The sequence below is a fragment of the Podarcis bocagei genome, assembly GCF_964188305.1.
Source record: "Podarcis bocagei genome assembly, chromosome: 1".
NCBI classification, from domain to species: domain Eukaryota; kingdom Metazoa; phylum Chordata; class Lepidosauria; order Squamata; family Lacertidae; genus Podarcis; species Podarcis bocagei.
In genome coordinates this window covers 79,802,339-79,817,491 of record NC_138125.1, presented here as the reverse complement: position 1 = coordinate 79,817,491, position 15,153 = coordinate 79,802,339, and the positions used below count along the sequence as shown (strand labels likewise).

The window sequence follows — 15,153 nt, the reverse complement described above, 5'->3', positions numbered from 1 at the left end:
ATTTTGAAGGAAAAGAATGAACGAATTCCTATGCCCCACAAATAGCCCAGAGATGCATTTTAAATAAAAGCACACATTCTACTTGTGTAAAAACACGCTGATTCCCAGACCATCCGTGGGCTGGATTGAGAAAGCAATTGGGCCTTAGGTTGCCTACCCCTGCTTCACACCATTTTTACTTCTTGACACTCTGGCAAGTGGAAATTTGCAGTGATGTCTCTTCCCCCTCTACATGCTCTCATGAATGGACCATACCTCTCACATTCACACAAGTCCGCCCCTGGATTAGATTTCCTTTAAATCAGGTTAACTTTATTAAGTTGTCAGATTGTTGAAAAACTGGTCAAGTAGGCATGCCAACTTGTTGAACTAACCCCAATAATATTTTGAGTAAACCATTACACAGCATTGTTTTAACACTGCAGACACACTGCAAACCATGCCTCTTGATCCTTATATTACTTTGCAGTCTATACCAGATCCATATGGAAGTTCCTTCCATTTGTACTGGTTGTTGGCTCAAGTCATGCAGAAACAGCCTTATCTTGATTCTCAAAATGTTTACCAAACCTACATAGAGAACATCATTTCATTTGTAAGTTATTCATATTCACATTTAATCGTGTGTTTTTTAAGAGCAGTATATTTCCAAGCTATTTTCTGCTGCTAACTGAAGCAAGACTGTGAAATCACACCCACTCATCTCGTGGTACCCAGGCGAGGCGCCTGCCCAAAGGTGCTAAACTGCTGTGCTGCTAGAATGGGATCAGAAGAGCGGGGGGGGGGGGGACTTGCAGAGTTTTTAAAAAGAAGAAGTGCCTTCTGCATAAAAGTCTTAATGAAGAGAAGTGTGGGGTAGAATGAAACAGTAAGTATGAAGAAAAAGGGGGGAAACCATGCAGGGTGGAGTTTTTTTTCTAATGTACCTCATACTAAACGCAACTGTGCAGAGTTACAAAAAGAAGCAACAATAGGCCCCACATGCAAAACAGAAAAATTGAAAAAAGTAAATGCTGTATCCTAAAGTGACTGGGCATATCCTAAAGTGACAGCCTTAGATTTAGGAACCGTCGAGACCCTATAACACCGGTCCTGAAAGATGTACATTGGCTCCCAGTACGTTTCCAAGCACAATTCGAAGTGTTGGTGCTGACCTTTAAAGCCCTAAATGGCCTTGGCCCAGTATACCTGAAGGAGCGTCTCCACCCTCATCGTTCTGCCTGGACACTGAGGTCCAGCTCTGAGGGCCTTGTGGCAGTTCTCTCACTGGGAGATGTGAAGTTACAGGGGGGAAGGCAGAGGGCCTTCTCCATAGTGGCGCCCACCCTGTGGAATGCCCTCCCATCAGATGTCAAGGAAATAAACAACTATCTGACTTTTAGACGGCATCTGAAGGCAGCCCTGCTTAGGGAAGTTTTTAATGTTTGATGTTTTATTCTGTTGGGAGCCACCCAGAGTGTCTGGGGAAACCCAGCAGGATGGGTGGGGTATAAATAATAAATTATTATTACTATTATTATTATTATTATTATTATTATTATTATTATTATTACCTGCTTAAAACTCACTCAGGATTTTCAGGCACACTGGTGTATTAATTTGATCCACAAACTTGTGGTGCATTTTGTATTTGGTTTCATAAACATTACTGTTGTTTTATACTGTTTGCCAGTACTGTATGATATATCATTTCTTTACTCATAGGGCAAGGTAAAATTAAAAATAACCCTGCAGTTTTAGATACTGAGCACCGCTCAATGCATGTTTTTTGCAACAATCTCTACACATATTTTCTCATCAAAAATTACATAACGCATTTCGGAAAAAGGAAGATATATTTGTTCTCTGCAGAGTTTGAAAATTTTGATCTATGCACACAATATGCAACAGTGATATTGTTCCAACTGGATTAGGTAAGTGCTAGTGCAAATTCACACACACATAATTGTGTGTACTCTATTTCTTCACTATTCAGATATGGCATGTACTGCATGTGAGAAACAGTTATTACAAATCAAGAAAATGCAGAGCTTTTGTTTCCCCCACCTCTGCCACCACACTGCAACACATTTCAGCAGTACTTCTTTTCTAGAAAAACAGGTGCAGGAACTCCCACTTCTCCCACTTTAAGGACAACCCAGTTTCCCCAGCTGGGGAAAAAAAACCCTGCTTTTCAGTACAGACAGTTCACACATTCAGCAGCGTCCTAAAACAATGTCATCAAGTGGTGAGAGAAGTGACGCAATCTGTGATAAATTAGCTCCTGAAACTTCAATCTGGTAGCATATGGACAGCAGTACAGAACAGGTTAAGGTGGAAGAATACAGATTTGAAAACATTCTGCTGAATAGCTGAAGAGTTACTAAAGCAAATAAAGAAGACAATTGTCTCCATATACGTAGTTTTTATTACTGAAAAGACTCTGGAAGATATGTTTGGCAGTGGGCTAACATGTGCTAGGTTCTTCTAAGCAGAACCCTGCATGCTAGCCTGGATTCCTAATGCAAGTGATTGGGCGCTAGGGGAAGGTGGGGGGCTGTTAGCTGGATAGCCAACTAACTGCAATGCAATTGAGCTCTTAACCCACAAACTTGTCCATGCGTCAGAAGAAACAGTAGCATAAATGCACCCATTTCAAAACACCCCATTCACAGCATTACTGTGTTTCACCCAGATACAGAACAGCAATAGTAACCAGTGGTGACTGCTTCCCTTTTGGGACTGCTAGGGTGGAAGGCATGGAAAAAAACAACAGGAGTCAGAGCCAACTCATTCTAGTTTGTCCCTATCCTCTTCCTCCCTACAAAGGAGTATAAGGGCAACACTGAGACGGAGGAGGAGGAGGAAGAGGACAGTTAAAGCTACCCACCCCAAACTGGTTTTAACTAAGACAACAGGCAAGCAGAGGCTGGCTGAGGGCAGATTGAGATTGGTGGGGCAGTGTCTCATTTGCCCTAATGGACTAGCCTCCTTTGATAGTGGGGGCTCATCCAGACTTGTCCCTGCCCTGCCGCTTTCCCCCTAGGGAAACTCATTATTTACCACTGAATCAGACCAAATGTCAATTGGGTTTTCTCTGAACTGACATTTGCCTGATTTATCACTGAAGAGCTGGCTTTCCTGGGGAAAGTGGCAGAGCAAGGGGGGAAACGCTTGGACCTGTGCTTTCTAAACATAGGACAAGTCTGGATGAGCCCTGATTTATGTATTGCCTCTAAGTAAAACATGTTCTTTTATGGCCCAGTAGAAATAACAGTTGATGCTGTAAACATTCCAGCCCACTGGAGAAGTGGGAAAGCATGAATTAAAAAGTAGCCGTTTCCAAGTCTGAAGCTGAACTGCATTCACCCTTTCTTAAGTGTTTTGCTTGTCTGACATCAGCTGGGAACCAGCTTCTGTCTAGCAATTCACCATATCTCATTTGCTCTCAGAGACATTCCACTTCAAATGACTGACATGCCCCGAAGGTAGAGAAGTTGTCAGTTGTTGGCATGGCAAACAGGTCAGCTACCATCCTCCCCACCAGAGGCTCTTCATTATCAGCAACTTTGGAATGAGTTGTACAGATACATTTGCATTCTGTAAGGGAATTATACACATCAGTTCCAGAAGAGGGTTTGATTCTTGTTTACATTTATAAGTGTGTCAAGTAACTGCAGAGAATCAAATATATTCCAAAAAAAAAAGAAAAAGATGTAATTTTGACAGACCAAGAAGATCAGCTTTCATTTAAATAATGAAAAATAAACAGGCTTAGGTGTTTCATCTGCATTATTTGTTTCAACTCTTTCATATCTCTGCAAACCACTGGTAGCATATTGACTGAGCCCTCCAGTCTAGTGGTGCTGTTGCAGAACGCCAGATCTGCCCATAAGAAAACCATGCTCATCAATGACTTGGTTGTGGATGAATGGGCAGATCCAGCAGGCATTACAGAGACTTGGGCAAAAAAGCTGAGTGGGCCATATCTTACCTAGCTATGCCCACCTGGGTTTTCAGTACTGCATCAGGCTAGACTGGGGCGGTCAAGGCAGGGCTGTTGCTATTGTCCATAAGAGTGCCATCTCCCTGACCAGGAAATCTTTTGACCTTGAGACAGGCTTAGAGGGTATGCAGCTGGTGTTGGGCCAGAGAGGCAGATTGCAGATGCTGCTGGTCTACTGACCACGCTGTTCAGCATTTCTGGGGTATTGCTGGAGGATCCTAGGATAATAGGGTATTTATACTCTCTGTACCACCACTGGCAGCCCTACTGGTGAAGAAATCATTGTAATTATATTATTAAGAGATGCCAGAAGTTCTGAAAAGAGGAAAAGTTTATTCTATCTTTCATCATTTCAATAACAAGAAAGCACTAATTTTAAAGCACCTACTTCCCCCACCCATACACAAAAAAGAGCCCACTCTCTGGAAGCAATCTTCAAGGTTAGCTGCAAGGTGGAAATTTAGAGGGAATCTGGAATGACGCATTATTTAGGAAGGCTTATCTTAATACAAACTGATGGCATGTGTATTTTTCTTTCACCTTCCCCCCTCTGCTTTTCTTTCTTTGTTACCCTGGTTGTTAAAAATAATTAAAAGACTTATCTTAACCAGGTGCCGAGAAAAGAATCAAAGGCAGTACACTTCAAGCAAAGAGGAGCCTCAAAAATTATGTCATGGAGATCTTGGCTGAAAATCTACCTCTTTGAAGGAAAGGACCAAAGGATAATCTACTCCAGCATTCTGTTCCCACAGCAGCTTGTGGTAGCCCACCAGCAGGACATGAGTGCAATAGCACAACAACAATGCTAATTGATGGGTGTCTGTGTGCTTTCTTCTCTCTGCTGTTGAACAGATGCCACTCTGCTAAGTAAAGAACTGTGCACAGCTCCAAAGTTCACACATGGTTGCATCAGTAGAAACTGAGCCAAGGGCAGAAATCATTAGCTATTTTGTACTTGTTCCTTGGGGACTAACACAGCAACAATTTTAGTAATAAAAAACTTACTATAGGAAGCAGACAAATCCACTTCTTGAACTATCCTATATACAACAAATATTATGAGTGTGGACCGTGCTGCTCTAAGACTTTTCTGATGTTATCAGTAAGATTTCCTTGGCAAGCCAACAAAACAAATACTGTTCAGGACAGAAACGCCTGACCTATCACAACACTGTTTAAGGTTGTCTATCTTTTATTAAACCTGCTAGTTGTCTGAAGGCACTCCAAGGTTTCGAAACCAAATTCTTTTAATCTGTTCAGTTTAACATTACATTTACAAACATGTCTGATATTACACACACACACTGTCTTTCATCCACTCTACAAGGTAAACTGTTTCATTGAAAGGGAGATGGCATGGGAGAGTCCAGCTGACAGCAGCTTAATGCTAACACTTTCCATAGTAAAAAAAAAAGAAAAAAGTTGTCCAATTAAGAAATATTAATTATACAATAGGACATTAATTTTCACCTGCAAGTGGTGAACAATTCAGTGAAAGTGGTGAACAAACTGCTATATTATTCATTTAACTAATGATCAATTTTATGTTTATCCCATTTTTTATTAGTTTAAAAAGAGTAGCAAGTTGTTTGAAACAGTTTCCAATGTTGTTTTCATTGTTGCGACCCACCCAGGGATGAACCTTTGACTAGAGTTTAGATGATAAAGTTGATCAGAATCCACATGGGCATGTGGATGTTGTTTTAGGTTTTCAAATTATTATTATTATTATTATTATTAATTATTATTATTATTATACCTCACTCAATTTACCGCTCCTTCCTCTATGGTTTCCTTTTTGTCTATTGTTTGCAAGCCCCGTGGGTTAAGAGGCCTGTCAAACCTGTTCTTTTAAAACACAATGTACACAAATTAATTATACCAGCTTTTTGGAAGGGGGGTATGAGAAAGATCTTGTGATTTAAATGTGTGGGCAACATATGTTGAATAGATCACTGGATTTCTTATCTTTCATGTGCTATTCTCTTACTGTAGGATCAGAGAAAGCCAAACAGCCATGTTTTCTACATTATTTCCAGTTACCTATCTCCCTCCACTCCCACCCCCAGCAGGGTTCTGGCTGATACTAAACACATGGGAAATTGTATCAGAGGACTTGTAGATTATTCCAAGATTCACTTCCCTATTTCTAGGGATAGGTAAGACTCAAGCATTAAAAAACAACAACAACAACTTATGCAAATTAACTTCAACAGAATTGTCCCCTCCCCACCCCAAAAAAAGTCAGTTTCCAACCCTACCAATTTTCAAATCCTATATACTGATTTTAGGATTGTGTTCTTGAAAATGCACCAGCGTGTATACATTCAGTAAACATTCAGTTGCTTAGCCTATCACTGCAGCTCTGTGACAGAACAAGTCCCACCTGCTGAACTTCTCCCTGCAACAGTGGGCTTGTCCACACTTACCTTTAGTCCAGGGGTCAGCAAGGTTTATTTTGCCTGGGCCGGATCAGTCCCGCAGAGATCCCTCTGTGGGCTGGATCGTGCGCACCCGCAATTTTCAGAGTCTGCGCACACATGATTTTCGGAGCCACAGAAACGAGTCCCCGCACTGCTCAGTGCCAGTTTAGTGCAGTGGGCAAGCGGGTGGCTTGGGGGCGGGTCAAACAACCTCCGCGGGCTGCTTCCGGTCCATGGGCCTTAGGTTGCTGACCCCTACTTTAGCCCCACACTTTCCAGGCACAGCTCCATGCTTTAAAGCTCCATATCTGAGCACTCTCTCTCTCTCTCTCTCTCTCTCTCTCTCTCTCTCTCTCTCTCTCTCTCTCTCTCATTTCCGTTCCAGAGCTTTCCCCATGAAAACTCACTCTTTAAAGCTGAAACACAACAAAACGCAATTTGAATTTTCTATGGATTGCTGTTTGCTCTGATTCAGCAGTAAGGAGTAGGGTTCCACGGGGAAACCTCTGGAGCAAAAGAAAGAAAGAAAGAGCACTCAGACACAGAGTTTTAAAGCACAGACCATGCCTGGAAAATGTGGAGGAAAGGATAAGTGTGGATAAGCACACAGCTGAGACACAATAGTCCTCTCTGAGCCAGTAAGCTCCCTACCTGAGTTTTAAGCACAAACCCTTCATTTCTGAGAGGCTGGTAATATCCCAGCAAAGGCCTCTCCATCCATGATCAGAGCTATATTTACCTAGAAGCGTTCTATTTATGGGCCATGACCCCACTAAATTTTCCAATCATTGTTGAAGCTCCAGCAGTACAAAATCCCCCCCCCAGCAAATACATTCTTTCATCACAACAAATGGATGCCTTTGCATTTTGTGCCACTGCAACATTGCAGTGGTAAAAATCTCTTGTAAATATAAAGCCTACAAGTTCCATGATCACTGCAGATGGTGACAGCAGTCACGAAATTAAGAGACGCCTGCTTCTTGGGAGAAAAGTATTGACAAACCTAGACAGCATCTTAAAAAGCAGAGACATCACCTTGCTGACAAAGGTCCGTATAGTTAAAGCTTTGGTTTTCCCAGCAGTGATGTATGGAAGTGAGAGTTGGACCATAAAGAAGGCTGATCGCCGAAGAATTGATGCTTTTGAATTATGGTGCTGGAGGAGACTCTTGAGAGTCCCATGGACTGCAAGAAGATCAGACCTCTCCATTCTGAAGGAAATCAGCCCTGAGTGCTCACTGGAAGGACAGATCCTGAAGCTGAGGCTCCAATTCATGAGAAGAGAAGACTCCCTGGAAAAGACCCTGATGTTGGGAAAGATTGAGGGCACAAGGAGAAGGGGATGACAGAGGACAAGATGGTTGAACAGTGTTCTTAAAGCTACCAGCATGAGTTTGACCAAGCTGCGGGAGGCAGTGGAAGACAGGAGTGCCTGGCATGCTCTGGTCCATGGGGTCACGAAGAGTCGGACATGACTAAACAACAATAACAAGTTCAAACTCATTCTTTCCATTAATTCCAACAGCCATTCAGGTGAATTACGCTTTAACCACTAAAGAACACACAGGTTGTCATTGTGTTCAGTAAACACAACTGCAGATATCTTCTGGGGCACAGTACAGATTTGGCCTTGTTTCAGTGCCTTCTCTTGAGCCAGAGAGACACCACCATACCTGCATACAGCTGCCGCAACAATATTCTAGCAGGATCCCTTCATGCCCTTGGCTGTTCCCTAATGGCTGTCCAAAAGGAAATACAGTTCAGTGACTCAAGAATCCACAGCTTCAATCACACACTCTCACATTCTTGCCTGCACTCTCTTTCTCACCCTTTTCCTACCTCTCAGTTTTACGTGTACCAAAATTGAATCTCTCTTTCTTCAAACACTCCAGAGTCCACATATCAGGGCGAATGCACCAGGAACCTTATTGCCATGCTGAAAAGGCAGCAATTAACTTTTGCCCCCACTTTATTACAGAACGGAAGTACTTTATCAAAAGAAGCACAGTCCACTTTGTTACACAATGCATTTGGAAATGCTCTGTGTCCTAATAGCGAGGCTCAAAAGAAAAAGAAACCAACAAAAGCAACATAACAACTCATTGTCCAAGGTCTCCCCTCTGCATTCTGGCCCCTACCATGTTGGTGACTTACAGATCTACAATGAAGCTGCAGAACCCCAGACACAGATCCCATCTCTCTGCTGGAGTGTTCTAATACACACCACCCTTGGCTGTTCTATCAAGAGACTCCAGAACAGGATGTCCAGCATGATCTGATGGACAGCTTACTTTGAAGTAAAATTCACTCTCTCAGCCAACTGAAGAATTAGCTTCTCTTGGCATCAGAGGCTGAATGCGACCCCTTGCTGTGCCGTTCTTGGGAAGGCATTTCATACAAAATCATGCCAAATGGAGGAAAGTAGTCTTCCCACATCTAGAACGAAACTGCCACCTAGGGAATTTAGATTTACTTACCTACCACCACCACCAATCATGAAATGCAGCAACAAATATACACAGAGAAGCAGACCCCAATAGGAAAAAGATCTAAATCCAAGTCAAGCCTCTCTACTGCCACCCCTCTTGCAGACACTTATTGAAGGGGAAAGGAACCAAACAGAACCAAATATTCAGATGGAACAGTGCTGCACCTCAAACACCAAGAAGCAGAGTCTGGATTGCAGCTATCAATATGAAAAGCTACTTACTAATCCACTGCCTGTGCCAGACCAGTCTATGATATATAAATCAGGGAAAGAAAAAGTGCACAGCCTCCGCCCCCACTGCCCCCTTCAAGTACAGAAACACAATCTGGAGATGAAGAGGAAAAAAGACAAGCCCAAGAAGGAACATACACTGCAAAAAGATCGTGACCAGCAATATGCAATGACTTGCATGGAACATTATTAATTGAAAGCCTAATTCTTCTGTGATAAATGTGCCAGGTCAAGCCAGCTTCAGTGCTGTGCCCAGGATTTACAATGGTGAGATGGGAGTGTTTTGCCAAAACCTACAAAAGGTCTATCCAGGTCTCAGCAGCTGCCAAGTTTGCCCCACTTCCACTATAATACATTGAGACTCTGGGGCACATCTCTCTCTCTAGAGCATTGTATAAATCCTTCCCCCCCCCCCAATGTTGAACAGTAGACACTCTGGCCTGCATGTTGTCTTCCTACTTCCCCCGGCATGTGAGGCATCATTTTGAGATCACGTGACATCAGCTGACTGGTGCGGAGAGTGAGCCTCTTTGAACTTGTGCTGTCAGAACCAATCAGCTGGTTGATGCTAGGAGTGCATCTTTCAAGTAGCTGCTTCAAAAGGAGCACAGTGCCTGCAAATGGGAGACACCAGTCCAAAAGATCACTAGGGATGCTGAGTTACAGCCCTCCAACCCTGCAGGGTGTTGAACCATTCTGACAAGAGTAAAGAACACCTTACCTAAAGAGCCAGCAGTGTCTTCCTAGTTCAGAGCTGCCAATCAATCAAATGGCCTGGGAGTCTTATCTCCAGTATGGTCCATCGCACGCCTTCACTGACCACACAAATTATTGAATCACCTTCAGGGCAAGGAAGCAGTGGAGCAAATGACCTTAGAAGGGCCAAAGTGACTGACTCAGCATTAGCCTCTTCCACAATTCCCTTTAAATAGCAGCACAGGTGTCAAGGAGTGTGAAGATGAATGCACTGGAGCACAGAGGTGTAAAGTTTGCAGTTTGCTTGTACTTGCAGTTAAAGAAAGAATTTTGGGCTGGGGAAGGAGAACTGTGATGCAGGTGAAGGCAAGATGCAGGAGGACAGCACAGCATGATTGGATGTGAGATGTCATTTTAAAAGTTCTCCCTGGGCACCTGCTAGGTGGGTGGCCCACCAACTCATCTGAATATTGCACCCCTGCCATACACCTTTATAAACCAAGTGAACAGGCTAACTATGTGCTCATAATTGTGCATAGTTTGCCAATGACAGAGGTGAGAAAGGGCACAGAAAGTCAGATCCAGGGTTCTATGCAGAGTATTAAAGCTGTCAAACTTCTCAACAGACAATACCTCCACATTTTCCATAATTTTTGTTAGGATTGCAATAACAAGAAACAATGTGAGGGTTTTGCAGGCAAATGCACACACAATCACATAAACATTTGTGCAGTGCATTGGATCAATGAAGCCCTGGGCACAGGCAGGAAGGGTTCATGAAGCATGAATGTTTTCAGACCCTCCAATATATGGGAGAGGGGGAAAAGATAAGGTATTGGCTTTAGGCCAATTGACAGAAGTAGTTGTCATCATATGGTGAGTGCAATGTAATGTGTAAATTGGCCACCACAGATCAAACACCAAGGGCGGAACTTCCATATTTATGTAAAATCACATCAAACATGATACTCGTCAAAGGAGTCTGTTCATCTACTCAGAAATGAGTATTCAAGTTTTAAGTAACCAAGAGTGAGGTATCAAGTGAATTGCATGTACACGTGATTCAAATTATTCATTAGAATTCCACAAAGACTGCACTTCTCAATGGAAGAGATATAAAATGCCATTACTTGGAAGCTTCACCCAACAGTCTCAGAGTTCATTTAATCCAACACCCTGTGGATGCAGGAAATCCACTGCTATTGCACCACTGACACAGGTTTTTAATAAAAAAAAATCCTTCCAGTAGCACCTTGGAGACCAACTAAGTTTGTTCTTGGTATGAACTTTCGTGTGCATGTTATCTGAAGAAGTGTGAATGCACACAAAAGCTCATACCAATAACAAACTTAGTTGGTCTCTAAGGTGCTACTGGAAGGAATTTTTTTTATTTTGTTTCGACTATGGCAGACCAACACGGCTACCTACCTGTAACAGGTTTTTAAGCGGAGGCTAGAAGAATCCACCACCATCCAAGGCAGTCTGCCCACTTTCAAACAGCTCATATGTTCAGGAAGTTCTTCCTAATGCAGAGGTGAGCCTGTGGTCTTCTCAATGGTGTTGAGACTATAACTTCCATCATCCCAGACCACTGGCCATGCTGATTGGGATGGGCAGAAGTTGTGAGTCCAAAAACATCTGGAGGGCCACAGCTTCCCCACCCGCAATCTATGAACTATAATGTGTTCAGGGTTCCCCTCATCCTGGGCATGCTGTCTATAGAGCGTGGAATTCAACCAATTGTCAAGTGGGGAATGTGCATGGGGAACTGGGTCTACTCATGCCATGAAACTTTCCCCCTCTCACCTCCCGCTGTGTGCCCCCTAACCCTGTTCTGGGTTTCCCTCTCCCAGCCCTTCAGAGCAGATTGGGGGGGGGGAGGAAAGTCCCACTGTGTGAGTAGACCCCATTCCACACATGCAATTAAGTTGAACCCTGTCCATAGGACTTCTTACCCTCATTGGAACCCATGAATGGGAAATGAAACAATACTCTCAAAAATCCTAGTCCTGCTGCTGTTTGTTCTTTGTATAAGCATTACCAAATCTCCTCAAAACAACTAACCATATGAATCTGTTTCTCAGACTGCCTAGCAACCAGTATCTTCATTGGCTGCATGCCTTCTCTTGCACACGTGGGGGTTTCTAAAATATTTTGTTTGCAGTCCTGTTAAACAACAGAGCAGAACAAGTCTCATAAAATGAATGGCTCTCTGCTCAGACATTTTTCAGTTCCAAATCACCAGTCCGTCTACCCAACTATCATCAAAAGGTTTCCTTTTGGGCACTAGAACAAATAAAATATTTAAGATGACTACTTTCCTTAAATCTTGTCTTTTAAAGAAATCGGGGCTCTGCTGGTGTTTCAAGAGACGAGAAAAACAACCACATTCAGAAAATACTGAAAACCCTGGCTATTTGAGGAAATAAAGGACTGCAGAAAGCAAACTGGTGTACCTAATCTCTACCGTAGCCTTGAGGTGTATATTTTGAGGACCCATCCTATTTTTGCAATAATTAAGCTCTTTTAAGCTATTTTTGTAAATGCTGCAGTTTAAATTATTGTACAGTGGTACCTTGGGTTAAGAACTTAATTCGTTCTGGAGGTCCATTCTTAACCTGAAACTGTTCTTAACCTGAGGTTTCACTTTAGCTAATGGGGCATGCTGCTGCTACGCCACGATTTCTGTTCTCATCCTGAAGCAAAGTTCATAACCCAAGGTACTATTTCTGGGTTAGTAGAGCCTGTAACCTGAAGCGTCTATAACCTGAGGTACCACTGTAATCCCCCCTGGGACCTCAGAATGAAGGGTGGGTTGTTGTTATTAAATAGTCCAAGGGGACAAAGCTAAGAGACAGAGACTCTAAACAACAGGTTTGTTCTCGATATCCATCAGCATGACCATTACAAGACCAGGCTACGTTCCGTAGTCAGGAACAATCAGTTTGCATTTACCCAATTCATTTTTAGAAATAATTTAGAGGAAGGAGGCAGGGTAGTGAAGAAGAAGAAGAAGAGTTTGGATTTGATATCCCGCCTTTCACTCCCTTTAAGGAGTCTCAAAGCGGCTAACATTCTCTTTTCCCTTCCTCCCCCACAACAAACACTCTGTGAGGTGAGTGGGGCTGAGAGACTTCACAGAAGTGTGACTGGCCCAAGGTCACCCAGCAGCTGCATGTGGAGGAGCGGAGACGCGAACCCGGTTCCCCAGATTACGAGACTACCGCTCTTAACCACTACACCAAACTGGCTCTAGAAGAGCCTTCACAAACCTGAACCTTCCAAACATTTGGACTACAATTCCCATCAGCCCCAGCCAGCATGCGGAGAGAGTTGTAGTCCAAAACATCTAGGGCACCAGAATAGTGAATGTGGCTTTAATTAGCCAACACCGGTAAATGCAGACATTTGTGGCATCCCTAGTCAGGAGGAGGAAGATATGGAGCCTAGCAACAGGTGAGTCTGGCCTATATTCCTGTCTGCCTCTCCAGTGCTGCACAGGAGCCTAATCCCTGGCGTGGCAGATTAAGAGACTAAACTACACTCCGAGGTAGATAGGGGGTTGTGACATTTCAGATTTGGGGAGGTGGATTTAGGAGGGCACAATTCAATGCACAGCAAGGTTCAAAGGCCCACTTTTGGATGTTTTCAACAAGCTTTTCCCAGGTCTCTGCTTGGAGGTTCATTCCATGTTGTTTTTAAACCTCTGTAGCTCTTGTGCTGTTTAAAAATTATTTTAGCTGTTTTTAAGGACATGTCGCCAAATTGCAATGGGACATATGTGTGGAGGGCGACTCACAAAATAATATGTAACGACAGAAACATTTTTAAAGCACTCTATTTCATATGCTTGTATTACTTGTAGTCTGAAATGCAGAGGGATAGGCAGTTTGCCCCTCTAGATGGCATGTATCTAGTATTAGTTTAAAGTCTTGTAATTTGGGCCTTCAGTAATGACACAGCCCCCCCCTTTTTGGCCACCTACATTCTAAGGAGATGGCAGGCTGGCAAATTAAGGGCCTACAGGCTTTAAATGGCTGAGTAATGCAGGGTCTCAGGTGGGGGAAAGGCTTCAGGTGGCCATGAAGGGTTAGAAAGCATCCAAAAGAATGCCTTCGAACCTTGATGAGAATCAAATCTCCTCCTTCCCTGGAACCTGAAATGGCACCCCAGTGTGTAGCCCCCTGTTGACAGGCACAGCTGCCTACTCCCTCGTGCGTGTGAAGCACACGTCAAGATGTGAAGGCTGACATAGAAAACGAACACATCCTAATCCCATTTTTAAAAAGAAATATCAAAATATTTTGATATCTTCCTGCAGCCACGAAACTTTGAACGTCTAAAAATAGGCACGCCGGATCTATAACAATGAAAGCGCTCTCCGGCACCCTGGTTTTCCCCCTTTTATTTTTAGTCTCAGTATGCAGGGTCTTTTTTAATCTTGACATTTGCTTATATAATTTGATTATTAACCTTAAACTTAGACAGTATTTCTTAAGTAGGAGAAGGGATTGAAATGTAATGGTTTGCATGTTGCCAACACACACAAAAAACACAGCCCTACCATTTTTTTCTGCAAATAACCTTCTAAATTTTGCCATCTCTTCGCATGTTTCAACCTCCTTCACCTTGGGAACCATATATCCATATGAAATTAGTAGTAGTAGCAGCAGCAGCAGCAGCAGCAGCAGCAGCAGTAATGAAGTATAAACAGGTAAATCACCTTAGGAGCTAAAGATCATACTGCTGTTGACCGCAGGCAGGTCATGGATAGTCCCACATACAGAATGTTGCAACTTCTGTGCAAACAGTGGCTGGTTTCCCTTCCTTCTCCCCGACATACTAGCAGCAACTAATTCAATATACCTCTAGCTCTTATTACTTGTTAAAGCTGTAACATGGCCTCTGTTTGCTGCATGTTGTCTATCTGGGATGACACATTCTTTTTAGTTCAATTTGCATAGGTTTACACAACTAAAAGAAAATGGACGCCTTCTGTTTTGGTCCTCTAAGGACACAACGCAAGGACAATGGGAGGTCGTTTTTATTTAAAAACAACAACAACCCACTAATATACAAAGATGACTTCTGCTGCTCACTCTTGGTTAATGTTTGTAAGAGGAATCTGTAACCACGAGGGCAGAGTGCTCAGACAGGTGAAAAACTCAGCACAATACATGTAGTTTGCACTGCAAAACCCTGTCATGGTATTGGGGCAAAGGTACAGCTTTAACATGAAATAAATGCCAGCAATCTATTTAATTCATTGTTGCCAATACCTGGAAGGGGCGGGGGGGGGAGCATCCACTGAAGCTGCTCCCAGTTACATCA

General features: G+C 43.1%; 1 protein-coding gene across 1 annotated transcript in view; it reads right to left on the bottom strand.

The window, feature by feature from the left end:
• Positions 1-15,153, bottom strand: part of SLC25A22 (solute carrier family 25 member 22) — a 66,787-nt gene that overhangs the window by 31,068 nt on the left and 20,566 nt on the right. The window lies entirely within an intron of this gene.